Source organism: Somniosus microcephalus, unplaced genomic scaffold (genome assembly GCF_052327205.1).
Source record: "Somniosus microcephalus isolate GS21.2 unplaced genomic scaffold, FLI_Smic_1.0 scaffold769, whole genome shotgun sequence".
Lineage (NCBI taxonomy): Eukaryota > Metazoa > Chordata > Chondrichthyes > Squaliformes > Somniosidae > Somniosus > Somniosus microcephalus.
In genome coordinates this window covers 62,501-70,006 of record NW_028225956.1, presented here as the reverse complement: position 1 = coordinate 70,006, position 7,506 = coordinate 62,501, and the positions used below count along the sequence as shown (strand labels likewise).

Below are 7,506 nucleotides of genomic sequence, written 5' to 3'. Positions count from 1 at the left end.
CTGGATTATGGGGCTCAAGTCCTGGAGTATATACATCTACCTCCGACAGTGCAGCGTTCCCTCAGTACTGGCACCGGGGAGTGTGGGCCTCGATTATGGGGCTCCAGTCCTGGAGTATATACATCTACCTCTAACAGCACAGCACTCCCTCAGTACTGGCACCGGGCAGTGTGGGCCTGGATTATGGGGCACGAGTCCTAGAGTATATACATCCACCTCCGACAGTGCAGCGTTCCCTCAGTACTGGCACCGGGGAGTGTGGGCCTCGATTATGGAGCTCGAGTCCTAGAGTATATACATCTACCTCCGACAGTGCAGCGCTCCCTCAGTACTGGCACCGGGGAGTGTGGGCCTGGATTATGGGGCTCGAGTCCTAGAGTATATACATCTACCTCCGACAGTGCAGCACTCCCTCAGTACTGGCACCGGGGAGTGTGGGCCTGGATTATGGGGCTCGACTCCGAGAGTATATACATCTACCTCCGACAGTGCAGCGCTCCCTCAGTACTGGCACCGGGGAGTGTGGGCCTGGATTATGGAGCTCGAGTCCTGGAGTATATACATCTGCCTCCGACAGTGCAGTGCTCCCTCAGTACTGGCACCGGGGAGTGTGGGCCTGGATTACGGGGCTCGAGTCCTAGAGTATATACATCTACTTCCGACAGTGCAGCACTCCCTCAGTACTGGCACCGGGGAGTGTGGGCCTGGATTATGGGGCTCGAGTCCTAGAGTATATACATCTACCTCCGACAGTGCAGCGCTCCCTCAGTACTGGCACCGGGGAGTGTGGGCCTGGATTATGGGGCTCGAGTCCTAGAGTATATACATCGACGTCCGACAGTGCAGCACTCCCTCAGTACTGGCACCGGGGGGTGTGGGCCTGGATTATGGGGCTCGAGTCCTAGAGTATATACATCTACCTCCGACAGTGCAGCACTCCCTCAGTACTGGCACCGGGGGAGTATGGGCCTAGATTACGGGGCTCAAGTCTCTGGAGCGGCAATATGAGAGAGAGATATCAGGAATACGCGAGAGAGAGAGAGGGAGCGAGAGGAGGTATGAGAGAGAGAGAGCGAGAGCGGAATGTGATAGAGGAAGAACTGGGGCGCGCAAGTGGAAAGGAGATTGTCAAAATAGAGGGGGAGGAGACGTCAGGAGGGGAGAGGAGTTCGGAAGTGTGGTGGAGCAGAGACACCTAGAGTGTGTTCAGCAGCACAGCGAGAGAGAGGGCGTAGTGTGGCCTGGGTGCCAACTCTCCTCCCCTGTCCTGCCCAGCACTCTGGTTCGCGGCCTTCAGCCGTCAATCACTGGGGTTTGCATGGTGGGAGTGTTTGTGGTGCGGGGTTTGAAGAACAGAAAGTGAAAGTAGAGAGAGAGAGAGAGACACACACAGGCAGAGACTGAGGGAGGAGGGGGGAGGTACACAAAGGCTAGGGGGCTGCGGAGTGAGCGATGGTGACAGAGAGCTCGTGAGGGGAAGAGAGAGAGAGGGAGCGAGACGCACACACGGAGGAAGGTATGTGTTGGTAAACTTCCTTAACACGTAACAAATACTTCAAAGGTTCCTTCTGGCTGACAAATCATTCTCTGCGCTCGTACACAAATGATTCAAGCCCCGTAATCCAGGCCCACGCTCCCCGGTGCCAGTACTGAGGGAGCGCTGCACTGTCGGAGGTAGATGTATATACTCTAGGACTGGAGCCCCATAATCCAGGCCCACACTCCCCGGTGCCAGTAACTGAGGGAGCGCTGCACTGTCGGAGGTAGATGTATATACTCTGGGACTCGAGCCCCATAATCCAGGCCCACACTCCCCAGTGCCAGTACTGAGGGAGCGCTGCACTGTCGGAGGTAGATGTATATACTCTGGGACTCGAGCCCCATAATCCAGGCCCACACTTCCTGGTGCCAGTACTGATGGAGCGCTGCTCTGTTGGAGGTAGATGTATATACTCTCGGACTTGAGCCCCATAATCCAGGCCCACACTCCCCGGTGCCAGTAACTGAGGGAGCGCTGCACTGTCGGAGTAGATGTATATACTCTCGGACTCGAGCCCCATAATCCAGGCCCACACTCCCCGGTGCCAGTACTGAGGGAGCGCTGCACTGTCGGAGGTAGATGTATATACTCTAGGACTCGAGCCCCATAATCCAGGCCCACACTTCCTGGTGCCAGTACTGATGGAGCGCTGCACTGTCGGAGGTAGATGTATATACTCTAGGACTCGAGCCCCATAATCCAGGCCCACACTCCCCGGTGCCAGTTCTGAGGGAGTGCTGCACTGTCGGAGGTAGATGTATATACTCTAGGACTCGAGCCCCATAATCCAGGCCCACACTTCCTGGTGCCAGTACTGATGGAGCGCTGCTCTGTTGGAGGTAGATGTATATACTCTAGGACTGGAGCTCCATAATCCAGGCCCACACTCCCCGGTGCCAGTACTGAGGGAGTGCTGCACTGTTGAAGGTAGATGTATATACTCTAGGACTCGAGCTCCATAAACCAGGCGCACACTCCCCGGTGCCAGTACTGAGGGAGCGCTGCACTGTCGGAGTAGATGTATATACTCCAGGACTCGAGCTCCGTAATCCAGGCCCACACTCCCCGGTGCCAGTCCTGAGGGAGCGCTGCACTGTCGGAGGTAGATGTATATACTCTTGGACTCGAGCCCCATAATCCAGGCCCATACTCCCCGGTGCCAGTACTGAGGGAGTGCTGCACTGTCGGAGGTAGATGTATATACTCTAGGACTCGAGCCCCATAATCCAGGCCCACACTTCCTGGTGCCAGTACTGATGGAGCGCTGCTCTGTTGGAGGTAGATGTATATACTCTAGGACTCGAGCCCCATAATCCAGGCCCACACTCCCCGGTACCAGTACTGAGGGAGCGCTGCACTGTCGGAGGTAGATGTATATACTCTAGGACTCGAGCCCCATAATCCAGGCCCACACTCCCCGGTGCCAGTACTGAGGGAGCGCTGCACTGTCGGAGGTAGATATATATACTCTAGGACTCGAGCCCCATAATCCAGGCCCACACTCCCCGGTGCCAGTGCTGAGGGAGCGCTGCACTGTCGGAGGTAGATGTATATGCTCTAGGACTCGAGCCCCATAATCCAGGCCCACACTCCCCGGTGCCAGTACTGAGGGAGCGCTGCACTGTCGGATTGGATGTATATACTCTAGGACTCGAGCTCCATAATCCAGGCCCACACTCCCTGGAGCCAGTACTGAGGGGGCGCTGCACTGTCGGAGGTAGATGTATATACTCTAGGACTCGAGCCCCATAATCCAGGCCCACACTCCCCGGTGCCTGTAACTGAGGGAGCGCTGCACTGTCGGAGTAGATGTATATACTCTAGGACTCGAGCTCCATAATCCAGGCCCACACTCCCCGGTGCCAGTACTGAGGGAGCGCTGCACTGTCGGAGGTAGATGTATATACTCTAGGACTCGAGCCCCATAATCCAGGCCCATACTCCCCGGTGCCAGTTCTGAGGGAGTGCCGCACTGTCGGAGGTAGATGTATATAATCTAGGACTCGAGCCCCATAATCCAGGCCCACACTCCCCGGTGCCGGTAACCGAGGGAGCGCTGCACTGTCGGAGTAGATGTATATACTCCAGGACTCGAGCTCCATAATCCTGGCCCACACTCCCCGGTGCCAGTACTGAGGGAGCGCTGCACTGTCGGAGGTAGATGTATATACTCTAGGACTCGAGCCCCATAATCCAGGCCCATACTCCCCGGTGCCAGTTCTGAGGGAGCGCCGCACTGTCGGAGGTAGATGTATATAGTCTAGGACTCGAGCCCCATAATCCAGTCCCACACTCCCCGGTGCCAGTACTGAGGGAGCGCTGCACTGTCGGAGGTAGATGTATATACTCTTGGACTCGAGCCCCATAATCCAGGCCCACACTCCCCGGTGCCAGTACTGAGGGAGTGCTGCAGTGTCGGATGTAGATGTATATACTCTAGGACTCGAGCCCCATAATCCAGGCCCACACTTCCTGGTGCCAGTACTGATGGAGCGCTGCTCTGTTGGAGGAAGATGTATATACTCTAGGACTCGAGCCCCATAATCCAGGCCCACACTCCCCGGTACCAGTGCTGAGGGAGCGCTGCACTGTCGGAGGTAGATGTATATACTCTAGGACTCGAGCCCCATAATCCAGGCCCACACTCCCCGGTGCCAGTACTGAGGGAGCGCTGCACTGTCGGAGGTAGATATATATACTCTAGGACTCGAGCCCCATAATCCAGGCCCACACTCCCCGGTGCCAGTACTGAGGGAGCGCTGCACTGTCGGAGGTAGATGTATATACTCTAGGACTCGAGCCCCATAATCCAGGCCCACACTCCCCGGTGTCAGTACTGAGGGAGCGCTGCAGTGTCGGAGGTAGATGTATATACTCTAGGACTCGAGCCCCATAATCCAGGCCCACACTCCCCGGTGCCAGTACTGAGGGAGTGCTGCACTGTCGGAGGTAGATGTATATACTCTAGGACTCGAGGCCCATAATCCAGGCCCACACTCCCCGGTGCCAGTACTGAGGGAGCACTGCACTGTCGGAGGTAGATGTATATACTCTAGGACTCGAGCCCCATAATCCAGGCCCACACTCCCCGGTGCCAGTACTGAGGGAGCACTGCACTGTCGGAGGTAGATGTATATACTCTAGGACTCGAGCTCCATAATCCAGGCCCACACTCCCCGGTGCCAGTACTGAGGGAGCGCTGCACTGTCGGAGGTAGATGTATATACTCTAGGACTCGAGCTCCATAATCCAGGCCCACACTCCCCGGTGCCAGTACTGAGGGAGCGCTGCACTGTCGGAGGTAGATGTATATACTCTAGGACTCGATCCCCATAATCCAGGCCCACACTCCCCGGTGCCAGTACTGAGGGAGCACTGCACTGTCGGAGGTAGATGTGTATACTCTAGGACTCGAGACCCATAATCCAGGCCCACACTCCCCGGTGCCAGTACTGAGGGAGCGCTGCGCTGTCGGAGGTAGATGTATATACTCTCGGACTCGAGCTCCATAATCCAGACCCACACTCCCCGGTGCCAGTACTGAGGGAGCGCTGCGCTGTCGGAGGTAGATGTATATACTCTCGGACTCGAGCTCCATAATCCAGACCCACACTCCCCGGTGCCAGTACTGAGGGAGCGCTGCACTGTCGGAGGTAGATATATATACTCTTGGACTCGAGCCCCATAATCCAGACCCACACTCCCCCTTGCCAGTACTGAGGGAGCGCTGCACTGTCGGAGGTAGATGTATATACTCTAGGACTCGAGCCCCATAATCCAGACCCACACTCCCCGGTGCCAGTACTGAGGGAGCACTGCACGGTCGGAGGTAGATGTATATACTCTAGGACTCGAGCCCCATGATCCAGGCCCACACTCCCCGGTGCCAGTACTGAGGGAGCACTGCACTGTCGGAGGTAGATGTATATACTCTAGGACTGGAGCCCCATAATCCAGGCCCACACTCCCCGGTGCCAGTACTGAGGGAGCGCTGCACTGTCGGAGGTAAATGTATATACTCTAGGACTCGAGCCCCATAATCCAGGCCCACACTCCCCGGTGCCAGTACTGAGGGAGCACTGCACTGTCGGAGGTAGATGTATATACTCTAGGACTCGAGCCCCATAATCCAGGCCCACACTCCCCGGTGCCAGTACTGAGGGAGCGCTGCACTATCGGAGGTAGATGTATATACTCTAGGACTCGAGCTCCATAATCCAGGCCCACACTCCCCGGTGCCAGTACTGAGGGAGTGCTGCACTGTCGGAGGTAGATGTATATACTCTAGGACTCGAGCTCCATAATCCAGACCCACACAGCCCGGTGTCAGTACTGAGGGAGCGCTGCACTGTCGGAGGTAGATGTATATACTCTAGGACTCGAGCTCCATAATCCAGGCTGCACTCCCCGGTGCCAGTACTGAGGGAGCGCTGCACTGTCGGAGGTAGATGTATATACTCTAGGACTCGAGCTCCATAATCCAGGCCCACACTCCCCGGTGCCAGTACTGAGGGAGCGCTGCACTGTCGGAGGTAGATGTATATACTCTAGGACTCGAGCACCATAATACAGGCCCACACTCCCCGGTGCCAGTACTGAGGGAGCGCTGCACTGTCGGAGGTAGCTGTATATACTCTAGGACTCTAGCCCCGTAATCCAGGCCCACACTTGTGGGAGCTTGCTGTATGCAAATTGCCAGCGGTCTCTCACTTAGAGAGATGTCGCTCGTGAGAAAGGCCTGAAAGGAGGGGAGAGAGGCGGAGAGGTTTAGGGAGGGAATTCCAGAGCTCAGGGCCCCAGGCAGCTGAAGGCACGGCCGCCAATGGTGGAGCGATGGAAATCGGGGATGTTGAAGAGGCCGGAATTGGAGGAGCGCGTAGATCTCGGAGCCTTAAGGCTAGAGCAGGTTACCGAGATAGGGAGGGGGCGAGGGGCCATGGAGGGATTTGAACAGGAGGATGAGAATTGTAGGGCTGGAGGAGGTTACAGAGATAGGGAGGGGGCGAGGGGCCATGGCGGGATTTGAACAGGAGGATGAGAATTGTAGGGTGGAGGAGGTTACAGAGATAGGGAGGGGGCGAGGGCCATGGAGGGATTTGAACAGGAGGATGAGGATTGTAGGAGCTGGAGGAGGTTACAGAGATAGGGAGGGGGCGAGGGCCATGGAGGGATTTGAACAGGAGGATGAGGATTGTAGGGGCTGGAGGATGTTACAGAGATAGTGAGGGGGCGAGGGCCATGGAGGGATTTGAACAGGAGGATGCAAATTGTAGGGGCTGGAGGAGGTTACAGAGGTAGGGAGGGGGGCGAGGGCCATGGAGGGATTTGAACAGGAGGATGAGAATTAAGGGTCTGGAGGAGGTTACAGAGATAGGGAGGGGGCGAGGGGCCATGGAGGGATTTGAACAGGAGGATGAGAATTGTAGGGTCTGGGGGAGGTTACAGAGATAGGGAGGGGGCGAGGGCCATGGAGGGATTTGAACAGGAGGATGAGAATTGTGGGGCTGGAGGAGGTTACAGAGATAGGGAGGGGTCGAGGGCCATAGAGGGATTTGAACAGGAGGATGAGAATTGTAGGGCTGGAGGAGGTTACAGAGATAGGGAGGGGGCGAGGGCCATGGCGGGATTTGAACAGGAGGATGAGAATTGTAGGGTCTGGGGGAGGTTACAGAGATAGGGAGGGGGCGAGGGCCATGGAGGGATTTGAACAGGAGGATGAGAATTGTGGGGCTGGAGGAGGTTACAGAGATAGGGAGGGGTCGAGGGCCATAGAGGGATTTGAACAGGAGGATGAGAATTGTAGGGCTGGAGGAGGTTACAGAGATAGGGAGGGGGCGTGGGCCATGGAGGGATTTGAACAGGAGGATGAGAATTGTAGGGGCTGGAGGAGGTTACAGAGATAGGGAGGGGGCGAGGGCCATGGAGGGATTTGAACAGGAGGATGAGAATTGTAGGGCTGGAGGAGG

At 56.6% G+C, this 7,506-nt stretch overlaps 1 protein-coding gene across 4 annotated transcripts in view; it reads left to right on the top strand.

The window, feature by feature from the left end:
- The first annotated feature begins 1,317 nt into the window (after positions 1 to 1,317).
- Positions 1,318 to 7,506, top strand: part of LOC147081103 (uncharacterized) — a 50,212-nt gene continuing 44,023 nt past the window's right edge. The window contains exon 1 of one of the 4 annotated variants that reach the window (XM_085980947.1): positions 1,318 to 1,516. The gene's annotated coding sequence lies outside the window, so the exon portion shown is untranslated. The remainder of the gene's footprint in view (positions 1,517 to 7,506) is intronic. The other 3 variants (XM_085980946.1, XM_085980945.1, XM_085980944.1) reach the window with 3 other exon arrangements.